Genomic DNA, 12,875 nt, shown 5'->3' with positions numbered 1-12,875 from the left:
CTTTAGTTTAGTCTTGAGCCTCAGTACAACGTACAACAAAAGGAAACAGGGTTTTAAAGTGGAACAGGCATGTACTGAAAGAAGAGGATAGCACCTAGCTTCCTCCTCTGACAAACTTTTTTTCCCAAGTCAATCACCATCCACCTATTTCCACATGGCAAAGACAACTGCTAAGCTCATCTTCTCTGCTGTTTTGCTCCAAGTTAGTCACGCTGCCTTTTGCAGCTCTGACCTAAATAAATTCATTCACATCCTCAAGACCTTTAGCTGTCCTGCCTCTCCCTCCCAGTCTGCCCCCATGGTGTGGGTCCCCTGCCTGCTCTGTGACCTCTCAAACAAACATCTTTCTGCCTTGTCGCTTGTGTAGTCCAGCCATAATGGGCTTTGGGCCATGAAATGTTTGAATAGGAGCTTATTTTGGTACCTATATGAATGTCAAATTCCAGCTCTGCTCCATTGCAGCTGGAGGGTTTTTTTTTTTTGGGGGGGGGGATGTGTGATTGAATTTATAATGCCCCTCCTTCCCCAGTCTACATTATGGTATGCAACCAGTTATAAGAGATTCAAAATAATTATGTCTTTTTGCCTGCCATTTGACTTACAGTGAGGGTGAAAGCTTGTTTGCTAAAGCTCTCTCTGACTTTTAAGAGGGTTGGCTGGTGGAGGATGATCTATGGGTATCCTTGAAGTCACTGACAAGCCAGTAACAAAAGAAGCTGTAATATTTCAGGCTGTGTAGTGACATTTGGACTGAGCAAGTGATGGTAACCTATGTTATCCTTTCCTGATTGAAAATACAAGCATAAAAATCAAAATGCTTCTCCAGCTTGTAATTACTTAAATTATTTACAAAGATTACATTGACAATCCATTCACATACACAGGGACTGGCTTCCTCTTCCCACATCTCACCTGCAGCTCATGTTTTCCTCTCCAGCCTCTGTGCAGCTGGTCACATAAAGGAAAAACTTTATTCCATTAATTACAAGAAAAGGCAGTGTTTATCCAAGGTATAACTGTGATTGACAGCTCACAACTTTTTTTTCCTCCTTGTACAAGTGACTCCTTTGAGCCATGCTTGGTGCAAACATGAACTGTGGCTGAGCTGGTGTTTGTCATGACAGGCTGGTCGCAGGACTGTGGATACTCAGCCCCCAAACCTAAATCTTCACTTCTACCTCAGACCTCAATTAATGAGAGAGGGTGGGGAGACAGACACAGCTGAGCCTTTTTTATTTCCCCTGGGTGAGAGACGGAAGGACATGTGCTTAGGGCAGAGTGAGAAAGCTTAGGTTGCTACAGCTACTTGATTTCAAATTGTGGCTAGACACAGGGCTGTGCTCAGCAGAGCCAGCAGCCTGGCACCTTCCACAGGTTTACTTTAGCTGGAATTACTGTTGTAAGCTGCTGAGCTAAAGAAAGTAATTGCAGCAGCTGCACTAGCAGTGGCTTGTCTCCATTGCTGTGGAAAGGGAAACATCACTGCCAGCTATAGCACAGGTATGCTAATATGATAAGGGAATACTGATGGATTTTGCTTTGAGTGTGCATCATGGAATATCAGGGAGAGGCCACATGTTCATTAGAAAAATACAGCATCATTCCCACTTTAACTTGTGCATTTTGCTTGTGAGTTTGCCATGCTTTTTGCCCACGCTTGGCACCAGGAGATCTTTTCCATGTTAGTGTTGGAGACTGAAAGTAAAATGCAGATACAGAAAGGCAAAAAAAAAAAAAAAACCAGCTTTGGTAGCCCAAGACACTTTCAGTCACATGAAATTCAGTCCTGTATCTCCTTTGCATAGTGAGCATTCCAGGCAAGAAGGCATCTGCAAGGCCAGGTCCAGACTCCTGCAGCTCCCTGTGATGATGAGGTACCTTTACAGTCATGAAAGGTAAAAACATGACAGTGGGGAAGAGAGGAAAGTGGTGATTACAGGCAGAGGGGGAGAGGGGTCTCTTGGGATGGAAAAGGTTGGAGAATGAACATGAATTGTGAAGGAAAGAAAGGCTGGGGGCAGAGGGGCTGCTGTCTGGAGACATATTTAAGAGGCTGAAGAGGGGTGGGAGAGAGGTTCATCACCCTGTCTGCTATGAACACTGAAAAATCTGAGGCTCTAGCTCTCCCCTTGATCAGCAGCGGGTGCAGGGGAGATGTGCTCTGTCCTTATCCTCACCTCCTCCTGCCACAGGAGCATCTGCCCTTTGCTTCAGGCAGCTGTCTCTTGATTTTACAAAGCAACAACTCTCTTCCACACTGCAATGTCACTTCTGTTGACTTCTACTAACACTAGAAAGCAGGGAGTTCTACTCTTACCTTTTCCAACTGACTTTTACTGGTGCTATGCCGTACTACATGGCAGCACTTTGCCTGTGGGACTCCCATATGCATACATCCCATACCTCCCTCTGAAATCACAGTGGAAACAGAAAGGAGCTGCATGTGTAGGTGGCTCATCTTTAGAAGCTTTATCTTGCACTGCTTGTGTTGGATGTGTGCATACCAAAACCAAACATTGCCAAAGTCAATGAACAACCCTTTCCAGATATTCAAGACAGAAGAAAAATTCCTCAAACACGAATGTCAGTGTGGAAGGGACTTTGCTCTTGTTGTCAGAAGAGGTATTCTTGTTGCCATGCTTTTTGGCCCTTTTTTCTTACCAATGGCCCCCACCCCAAACTAACTCTTAAAAATGTGTATCGATGTATGGGGAAATATTGTTGCTGCACTGGCTGTTTGTATGATGACCTTTAGGGAGAGGTCAGCTTTGTGAACTTGGGAGATGCCCAGTATGTCTGAGCAGAGGGAAAGTAGCCCACCCTAGTTTGATGGGGTTTATTTCACATTGTTGATACTGCCTGTCTTCTGACTGTTCTTTGCACAATCTGGATGACAACTGGGGAGTGTAAGAGTAGTGCCTGGAGTTTGCGACTGACACTTTAATGAGAAGTGATGGCTACTTTCTGTTGGTTATTTCAAAATATTTTGTTTGGAAGAAATTTAAGACTTATAAAATAACTCAGTGTTGTTATCAGCAGTTCTGGACAAAAGCAACTCCCAGATCTTAATGTTCAATGTTTCTCCCCCTGCGTATCTCCTACTTTGCTTGCAACAGAGCTAGGAGATAAAGTATCACTTCTTTCGTTGCTCGTTCTGCAGGAAGAAGGAATAATGAACGTAGAGAAATAAAGGGAGAGAAACTGTTTTGGCTCTGTGGGCCTCTTGTGTGACAGTTTCATCTCTGTAACTGCAGGCTCATAAGGCAGGAAAGCTATGACTACCCTGTGCTCTTCCTCTCCCTAGGCCTAGTGGTGTGCCAGAGTCAATAATAGCAGAGCCAAAGGGGTCCATTTTGATTCACAGATTTTATAAAGAGAATAAAGAAAAAAAAGTGAAGCAGTACCTATGAGAGCACGCCAAAGAGAAGCTTGTAACCACTGACCAAGACCTTATTGAACCTGTCATTGTCACTCATGCATTTTGAAGAAGTAACACAGCTAAAATGCTTGGGCATTCTGACTTCCATGAAATGAAAGGTGTGGAGCCCAGAAAATAATCCAGATGGTCACATCATCAATTGATGAATGCAGAAGAACCCCAAATGGAAGATGTCTATGCAGAATTGTCCTCAGATTGCAATAGCACCTGCTAGGGATCAAAGTGCATCTTCTACTGGAGCTGCTGTACTTCTGAGGCAAAGCCATCAATCCACAGCCCCACAGAATAAATTTTTCTGTAGGGGCCTTTCACTCTCAGCTGGTCACCCGAACCTGGCCTTTGCGTGTACAAAGCTGATTTTCACTTTAGCAGTTTAATATGCAACTATTTGTATTTGTATTACCTAGACACAAGCAAAAACACTCTTCAGCCTGCTGAGGACATAGCAGGTGATGCTCATTTGCATACTGGAGGTATTTGTGGTGTCCAGTAGTGCTTCAAAAGAAAGAATATTTTGCTTGTCTCTTATAAGGTCTAAGACTTTGACTTGTCACCTGGGGAAACATGCTACTTAAAGCTAGATCTGAATGTTTCTATGTGCTTGCAAAGCCATATGTAAGAGCTTGTATACAGCATAGCTGTTTCCACAATATTGCTCCATATATCTTGTGGGTGACATGTGTACCATGCCCGTTTGGCTTTCACACTTTTTTCCTACTGAGGCAAGTGATCAGTGCTTATTCTGAGTGATGGCAGAGCTAAGCCTTGTTTCTAGGTCTTGCCACTGTGATGATTTAATAATTTAACCTGCCATGATTTTATATCCTTTTTTTTTCCTTTTCCTATGTATTTATATCTCTATTTGGAATATACTCGGGATATAAGAGTTCTAAATACTTAAAAGCCTTAAAGGACACAACCAAAAATGATAAAGGACTAAGTATTTGAAATACATTTGTCCTTTTCACATTTTATCTGGCATAGATGTTGTATTTAATGCCATAAGCACTGGATTGCTCTTACTGAAGTTTCTACTTTTATCCCTGTTTCTCCAATGAATGTGTCGTGTTTGATGTGTTGTATTTGAAAACATGAGGAACCTAATAGATTTTGCATTTAAGCAGAGAAGAGAACTGCTGCAAATATAGATTATTCTTGAAATGCATTCCTCTTGTAAGCTGTTAGCTTCTCATTTTGGATGCCACCCTCCAATCTCCATCCCCTGATGATGCCTTCAGGCATTTGTGCGTATGGAACAACTTCTGCAGAAAGCTGTTTGATAACAGACGGCTGCAAATTCTGACCTTTTCTGGAGGTGCGTTGTGCAAATGCTGGCTGGGCAGCAGCTAATCCCTTTGCAGTCTGCCCAGCTGCCACATCTTGCTGAAGCTTCAGGATGGCTCCTGCCCAGCCCTTGGGAAGATCTTTGTGAACACATGTCTGATCCTGCACTTTCTGTCTTCATTCAAACTGGCAATAACTTTGAGATTATACAGCAACTTTCTTTGGCAATCACATGCTCCACTGAGATCTCAAAACTTGTCATTCTTCTGGTTTGCCTCTTCTCAGCTTCACAACTGAATGCTCTTAATTGTGCCACCTACAGCTCTCCTCTAAGTCTTGAAGAGTTTAATTCCTTGGTTGCTTTCTCTCTTCATTCTGCATCTTATCCATGGGTAAACTTGTTCATACACCATCTGCCAGGTGAATGCTAATGACTCCCAAACCTTCCTCTCAAGTTCAGATCAGCTCTCTCTGGCCAGCCTAAACTGTCTGCAGCTCCCTGACATAATTTTGTGGGTGACAGTGTGGCTTAAGCCTTGTTCAGCCCTTTCCCGTAGGATCTGCTCGTCTCTGTTCTTAATTACAGTGAACTCTGTAGTCTTGAAGCTGCTCCTTTTGATGGGTGAGCAGTCCTGAAGAAATGCTGCTGCTCATCCTAGTTTTAATTAAAGTAATTTCTCCTTAAAGGTTGTTCTCTGGGCACAGTACTTAGGAGATCAATTCCACTTCTGTTTTGCTTCTTCTGCAGATAAGGAGGGGGAAAAGTAATTAGCACAAATTAGCAGTAGAAGCTCCTCATTATTTTATCACTGAAGTGTTGTGTATTCAGCTGGCATCAGGCAAGTGGGTGTTGTTTTGGGGTTCTTTTTAAAGGTTTCCTCAATATAAGGAAACTAGTTACTTCTTTAATTTCAGACAGAACAGCCCTCTAGTACCTCAAATCTTGTAGTAAATTAATGTAAGAGAAGTCTGTGTGAGACCTTACAGAAGGTATGGAGATACCTTAAACTGCTACCACCGGTCACACGCACTATCTCATAGATTGTACTCATTCACACCCATTACAAGCCATCCAAGATCAGCAGCAAACAACACCAAGAACTAGGATTTCAGCTTCCAAGTCCTCAACACATCTGTCAGGAGAGAAAATTCATTTCTGAACCAACTTGATGTGCCTCTGAGGACTCAACAGTTACCATGGAACAAGCTTTTGCCTCTGAACTGTACTTATGTGGTTTTCCACTAATCTTCAGAGCAGTTCCTGCCCATCACCTTTGCTTCCTTGTTTTGGTTATAGTTCTGGCTGTAACTTGACTTCTGGTTGGATGACAGGGATGGGAATGGCACATGTGATGTAGTCTTGTTGCCATCCTCCTGTTTACATCTAGATGAGAAGACCTGTACCCTGACAGCAACACATTCCTCTCTGCCACTACTGTCCCCTCATGTACTCTGTTATCGAGCGCTATTGTTTTAACCCTTCATTTTCTGCTGGTGCGCTCGCACACAGGCAGACACGTTCAGAAAAATGGTGCTATTTCTGCAACAATTATTTCTATACCTACAGTCTGCTGGCAAAGTAGAGCTAAATTTTTCTATACGATGGTTTGTTTTGGCCATTTGGCCTTTTGCTAATATATGAATATTTAATATCACAGGACATAAACCAAATGTACAGGCTTTCAGTTCTGTTTTGGGTTTTACATGACTGGATTATACTTCCCCTGTTATGAGGGCCTATAAAAAAATCTAAGGATGGCAACACAACCATGAAACAAGTCACCACAGCCAAGAGACTTAAAATGCCAGAAGTTCTTTCTACAGCACAAATAATTCTAGCATCTGTTTCATAATTTTCCAATGCAAGTGCTTTTTTCCTGAAGTAAAAAAGCAGAGGGACACTGGTGATTTTATGCAGATAGCTAATTTGGAAAATGAAGTGATTAGTATCCTTTGGCAGAAGGTCAGCTGCATCTGTGTTGATAAAGTAGTTGCTCAACATTGACTGAGCCCCTGAGAGTCTGCCTGAGGAAGAGGACTGCAGTTTTAGTGATGATCAGAGGGTGGATTCCCTGTAAGTGGCCTTTATGGCTCTTCCAAAGCTTACATTGTTTCAAATAGGTGAAGTATTTGTCATCAAAAAGAGGTATATATACCACAGGTGTTCATGTGCAGAAGAAGAGAGAGATGTTCATTATCCAGTGTCCTGTCCTGTGCTGCGTTCCTTCCCCATTCCCTCCAGCGAAATAACTCTGGTTCTGAGCTTATTTTCCACAGTTAGCACAACCGATTTTGGTAGAAAAAATGTACACTGTTTCTCTTTCCAACCCAACTTTGTTATATTATCCTTTTGCAAGTTGACAATACAGTCGTTCCCTCAAATCCACTATTTTCATTATTGTTCTGCAGATATGAAGACCATATAGAGTCCTCCTTCCTGTGTGTCTTAGTTCTAAACCTCCCAAGATCTTGAATTTTGTCTACATGAGTTTTAAGGCCTGATTTTTTTCTCCTTACTAAAATGCAACCCTGAAGTTCCAGCTGCCAACACAAGCCCAAAAATTCAGGGAAACATTAAAAACATAAGTAGTTCAGGTCTCTTCCATCACAAGTTCTTTCCACCTTTGCTTCACCCCACCAGTTTAGAGCTTTCTCTGCTCCTATATACTAGGCTGGGTTTTGGCTTACCAATGAAAAAATATCTTACAGTTCTACTGGCCATTTTTGGAGTCCACATATGTAAGAAATAATAATAATAATCCCAACAGCAATAGAACATATTTCATTTAGACTCCAATAGTTTAAAAAAAAAGTCATTAATCCAGGAAATCTTTCCATGTTTACCTCTCTCTCCAGAGCTCACTATTTCTGCTTGGTCTGTCTGCAGCATAGTCTATGGGGTGGGAAAGAAATTGGAAATTGCCATGGTGTGTTCTGTGGCTGTAATTACATTACTGTTTGTGTAGTTCTTATAACAGCATTTGAGATTATAAATTCTTTCAGTTACTCCGTCCAAAACACCTTTCCTGCTCCTGCTACACAAAAGAATTGGCAGCAGCTTTCAGGTTCCTTACTTTACTTTAGTATCTACTCATCTTCTTACCTGACCATGGGAAAATGTGTAGTTTGCGAACACTGCTGTGGGTTAATGAAAGCCTTCTGTAAAGCTCTGTCCATCAGCTGGAATGTTTTCAAATTAATGGATTAAAGGCAGGCAAGTGAGGGTTAAATCTGAGTTTGTCTGTGTTTCATGGGTTACTACACAGTGGCTGTGATGGGACCATTCTTCACTGTGGGATCAAATGGTGGCTTTTCGTCTGTTTTATTTTTGTTGTTGAATGTTTTTGTTTTGATGTCAAAATCATATGGCTTGTAATCCACCATTCATTCTGTCAAAATACCTAACATAGGCCTACAATGGAGATTACAAATGCCAACAAGATGTGGTACTTGTAAGAGAGAAATGCTTGTGCTGAATCTGAAGTTTTGTTTCTCCATGGAGATTACATTGCTATGTAGATTTTCAGTTTTTCTAATGTTTCAGTTATTAGAACATTGTGGCCTGCAGTGAAAACTCACACACAAATCGAATTTCAGGATTTAACTTTTCATTTACAATTATTCAAACTGCGGATTTATTCCTTAAGAAGTTCATGAATGAGTGCCTTAGTGCCTTATAGATATGACTGGTTTTAATAGAAATGCCATAGAAAACTGAAAGACTTTGTTGTGGAATATTTTTGTAGTGAAATAAGTAGCTAGAGCCTTTCTGACAATTGTCAGAAAAAGATGTGAGTCAAAAAAAATTATTTTTCTAACTGATTTTGAAATTTATGTATGTAAGAAAGCCTCAGGAAAACACAGCAGCTCTTGAAAACCTGGCCTTTTGCATTTCTATGAGATGCAGCATCTATCATCTGATTTTTATCTTGGCTGTCATGGGATAAGGCTAGGAGCATATCTTGTATACAAAAGGGTGTGTATATATACACCTCTCCCCTCTTCAGTCGTGCAAGGGTGTGCAGTAGCCCACTACATGGATACATACTCAACATGTGCACTTTAAACACCACATTACTGTTCATGAAGGGGCAGAGACACAATGAAGAACCAATAACAGGAGGAGACAGGTAAGAATGAAAATGCAGGAGACAGAAGGGAATTAGCAGTGGAAGGTGGAGGGAGGATACATCTGACCTGGGAGTCAGAATTGCTGTGGTTGCTGGTGTGCCCTACCCACACATCAACTGATGTAAGCTCTGGGATGTACCAGTCCTCTCTGGTTGTGGTTTCCACACACTTTACTTCAACAGGTCCCCAATCACAGTGAATGGAGTCCACAAAACATAGCAAAATCCAAGTAAGAGAAAGAGCTGAACATAATGTACAAGGCAGAAGTTGTAGCTACATGCATACTGCTATTAGGAAGAAGGCTCTGATGTGTGCTCTGGGAGCAGTGACAGTAGCTAGGACATCACATCTGTTTCCTGAACTGTTCAAAGTAATTCTTGCTAAATGCTTGTGCTCTTTTTCTTTTAATTAATGATGCTCGTGGCTTGCTGAAGAGCTCAATGACTGCAGCATAGGAATGAGGTGTTACTGGAGCTGTCTGCTTGACTTTATTAAATAAAGATTAATTCATCCTATGTATATAGAGTACATTGCAGGGTTACGTAAGGCTATGGTCCTGAGTTAGAGTTTTTGACAGTCTCCTTAAATAACAATTTGTCATAGCCATTAGTGTCAGTTTTGTACAGTGCATATTCAGGACAATTGATCAACTGTCTTTTGCTGATACGATACTCACAGGACCTCTTAAGCTGAGGGTTGAACTGCTACCTGCAGTCTTATATTACATGCACAATGAAGCATATAAGACCACTGAACACCTTTTGTACATTCCTCATGTTTGCCTTTTATCTTCTTTTCCAGTACACACATTTCAGTTTTGAGGTTTATTTAATTTCACTCCATAATAGCAGCTACATCTTTCAGAGAGTAAAAATTTGCTGTTCAGTTTCAGACTGTGGGAAAAACTAGGCAGAGAAAAAAAAAAGGTCTTCTCTGTGAGCAGAATTCACTTTAATATAATAATAATAGTAATAGTAATAATAGTAATAGTAATAGTAGTAATAATAGCAATAGTAGTAACAACAATAATAATAATAATACCTGAAAGATTTTTTTTGCTTCCTCAGATGTCTGCTGTATTGTGTGATTAAGCAGAGTTCAGCCAGTGCTAGTTTATGTACAGCTGCACCAAGCCTAGCCTTTGATCTCTGACTTCCAAAGGATTGGCTCTGGCAAATCTGCGTAATTGCAGGAAGGGTTGGAAGTCTTCAGGGACTGTCAGAAACGTCTGAAATGTGGCAAGATTGGGTTTGACAAAAAAAAAAAGACTTTATACAAGTAGGTAAAATAGCACTATCTGTTCATAAATGTGAGTTTTCCTGAGTGTCTGAAAGGCTTGACTCTCAAGTGAGGGGAAATATTCTGAAACCAGTTACTTTAAACTAATTAACAAAAAAATTAGCCTGCAGGTAAATTTTTAATTATTGCTTATCAAATTAGAATGGCTATGACAAAACACGATGATGAAGCTGCGTTGCCTGAGGTATTTAAAACAACATAAGAAAAAAATGTCAAAAATAAAAATAGAAAGAAAAGAAAGGATAAGAAAATCTCTTTGGTTAGACCACACTGTCAATAGCCTATCAGGTGCTCATTGTCTCTCATTTCCAACAGTGGAGTTTGGCAATAATAACATTTGTTACTCAGGAAGCCATTCCTCCTGTGCTAACTAATGCTGTATAAAAATATCAGAAGCTTTGGAAAATTCTTTGCTACTCTGCTAACAGTTAAATTGATATGAGGTGTTCAGATTGGCTTCATTGGAAGTGATATTCCTTGGGGCTCAGCTGAGCAGGTCTCAAGAGCCTCAGACAGTTTCCACAATGGAGATAGGTACTTTCTGTTTAAATTTATCTCCAGGGCTGACTCTCTGAAAATTTCAGTTACTGATTTTCTGGTTTAGATTTGAGTTAGGGTTATTGCATTCACATCAAATGGAAATTACAGCTGCTAATCACATTATGTTCAGTGCTGTTTATCCCAAGATTATGGCTGTCAAAATAGATATTACAATGTTAGATTTTGAAGAAGCTGTCTCTAACAGTTGTGGTGCGCATTAGCAAACAATAAACAGCTCAGAGTTCTGCTCCCTGGTTGGGTAGCGTCTTATGGCACAATTGCAAAACCTCATTAGAAGTCAGCACTGAGCCATGATTTTCAGATTATATGCATGATGTTCACTATAATTCATACCCTAATACAGTATTTGCCTTCCTGTATTAGTAATGCCACATCACTGTCGCCTGAACTTTACCAAGTTGGAAAACTCCTGCAGTTTATTGAGGTTAATTATTGCCATCGATAAAAAAGACATAGACCCTAGTGAACATCTGTTCAATATATAGAGCTGCTTCTGGATCTATACACCTGAGTCCCTTCATTCCAGACTCTTCAAACGGGAAATAAAGCAGTGGCTGATCTAATGGGACTAAAAACCTAAGTATCCTACTCAAGACATCTTTTTCCAGTGCAAGCAAACAAAATTGATCTTTAGTACATAAAGTACTTTCTTTGCCTTCTCAGCTGTACAGTGTTCAAATGAAAGTGCAATTTACGATCTTACTCAATATGTACTTTCGTTTCTTGGAAACAGTTTTGTGATGGAGTTCATTATGTTTGTTTACACTCTTTAATTCTTATCAATGTGGTATCGGTCCATGACAGCCTTTTCAAAGGCTGCATAAGGAAGATTTGGGAGGGAGAATTGTGGAAAACTCAAGGCAAAACAAACACAAAGCTGTAGATGACCCCATTTGAGTCGGCATGGCTTATCTTCCTGTCACTGCAGAGAACGTGCAACTTATTTTCCTCCCATTCAACATCTACAGACTCAGTCTTTCACCCAATATGTATTATTTTAGAGGACTTCCATAAAATGCATGTCGCCAAAATGTCAAAGGAACCAATGGAAGGTGAGCTGTAAGTCAGCACATTCCAAAACAACCCAGCAAAAAGCAGCACAATTGTGCTCAGTTTCCCATACTGTGTGGATGTCAGAAAAGATAAGGAGCAAACCAGTCAGGGATAAATTACGGTCGCTCATCCTAGACATGGGAAAGTTGTTTGCTTTTTAATCTATGAATGGATAGATGCTTTTTGTGACCATGCCATTCACCGCTTAGGGACTTGGCTTGGAAGATGAGAAAGGTGTTGCCTTTTTTTAATATTAGAAATTTAGAAATCAAACTAGTCCTTCAAATTTAGGGAAAAACCTGATCAACTGATATTGTGCTCTCTTTGATGATAAAGCAGTGGTTGTATGCATCATCAGCACTGGCATGTGGGATTCCTAAAGCTGTTACCATACTGTTTGTTTAGTCTTTCATAATCATATACTGGGCATCTGCAGACAATCTGCCTTTGATAAATAACAGTCAGTAGGCAGAGGGCTGTCTCCAAAGAATTTCAAATGCAATGTTCGGTATTTGTAACTGAAATAACAAGTGAGGTCAATTTCTAAGAGGAACCAAAACAAAAAGGACTGGGAGCTTAGCGAGAGAGATTACATAAGGGACATGATGGCTAGTTCGCGACCAGTTACAGAGCAGAGGGCTTTCTGTTTTATGACCTGCAGATGCTATTTATGGATGCCAGCATCTCTGCTTTATTTCTCTGTGGACCAAGTGCCTGGACTGTGAAACATATTTTATAAACCATCTGCTGTGAGTGGGGTCGCTAGATGATTTCAGCTTCAGGTAGGGTAAAAAAATGAAACATAACCAGAGCAGCAAGTAAAGCAGAGGTTTCAACACAGACATGTTCATCCTTGTCCTGGGGAGCCAGTGCAAGTATTTTCTTTCTCCATTTAGAAATGTAACTGCAAAAGGCTGACGAACACATAGTGGGCTCCTTTCCTCAAGGAGGTAAGAGTCCCTCTAGGTGCCATGATATCTTGCCAGTACTCCCCTGCCTTGTAGCTGGACTTGAAAAGCACTACTGAAAATAAGAAACTTCTGATAGCCTAATGGCAACCACAGTGTTATCACATAGTACTGCCTTGAGGGACTTTCCCTTTCAGGAC

The sequence above is a fragment of the Psittacula echo genome (assembly GCF_963264785.1).
Source record: "Psittacula echo genome assembly, chromosome: 4".
Classification (NCBI taxonomy): domain Eukaryota; kingdom Metazoa; phylum Chordata; class Aves; order Psittaciformes; family Psittacidae; genus Psittacula; species Psittacula echo.
Note: the sequence above shows the minus strand (reverse complement) of the source record.